Below are 1,269 nucleotides of genomic sequence, written 5' to 3' on the forward strand. Positions count from 1 at the left end.
GCCCCCCCCCCCCCCCCTCCCTTTTCCACCCCCTTCTATTCAAGATAAAAGGATATTTCGTTCACCAAAAGCAAGAGTATTGCATAATCTGTATTAAAAACCGTTAATTGATTTACAGTAGGTGTAAATCCTCCAGAGGAAAAAAAATCTATGCATCATTTTTTAAGCGAAGTGACTTTACGATTTATAGCATCGTCAATCGAAAGACATAGTAATATATTTATTGAGTAAACGAGTCACTTTTTTGCTCGTCCTGACAAGTTGCCAAACATGAGTTATGTAATACCGCCTGAGTAATGCCTCCGCCTTAATATGCCCAATTATTGACGAGCATCTGATTGCAGCACAGCCTGACTCAATTAATTGTTTAAGAAAGTTTGGTTCCAGTTTTCGTTTCCTTTCTGCTAAAATTTAAGTGTTTACGTCTCGCTACCTCAGAATTACAAAGCTCGATCTAACATCGTTGGCCGGTTTGATTTACTAAGACCCTGAGGTAAAAAAGGAAGTACTCTATTTGCTCTATCAAAACAAAGAGTCTACATAACAAGAGGGGCCACTTCTGATAAACAGCAGTCGAACTGCGCTCGCAAGGAGGTGCTATTCCTATTCTTCTTCTGGAAAAACGAAAGAGAGCTTCAAAACAGACTGCAGCGCCATCTGAAGCAAAGAGCGAACTTTTTTGGCTGAGTGGCCCATCTTGTTATGTACTAGGTCTATCTTTGATCAAAATCGTAAGAATTCGGATTCGTAATCGAGATATTCAACGAACTTCATTAAAACAAAAAACTTGACATATTGTGAAACAAAACAATTTTGACGTCAAATTTCTCCAAAACAACAACAACAACAACAACAACAACAACAACTAGGCACTGATAAATTGAACGTTGTAATTCTGAGGTAGCAGTCTTGTAAGGGAATCTGTCAAGGAGAGTTGACTCTAACAATGCAACCTTCACTGTCTCACGCAGAAGTTAGTTCAGTTCCTGTGTGGAGGGGTTTTTTGGTCGAGTGTCTACGCGTTCATGCCAAACACTCGGACGAGCGACAGCCGTTCTATCGACAACATCCGGCCGAACAAATGTAGCAAAAAATATTATCTTATCCCTCATTTGCGTTCAGACCAAAGCATTAAAGCAACCACAATGGCTGAGTGTTAGTCTAGTCAGCGCAGTTAGGTGTATACGTATAAGTGTTAGAATGACTGTCGCTTGTCCGAATGCTTTGTGGGAACGCGCGGCATCTCTTACTTTATGCCGGGACGATATA

This window comes from Aplysia californica, unplaced genomic scaffold (genome assembly GCF_000002075.1).
Source record: "Aplysia californica isolate F4 #8 unplaced genomic scaffold, AplCal3.0 scaffold00794, whole genome shotgun sequence".
Classification (NCBI taxonomy): domain Eukaryota; kingdom Metazoa; phylum Mollusca; class Gastropoda; order Aplysiida; family Aplysiidae; genus Aplysia; species Aplysia californica.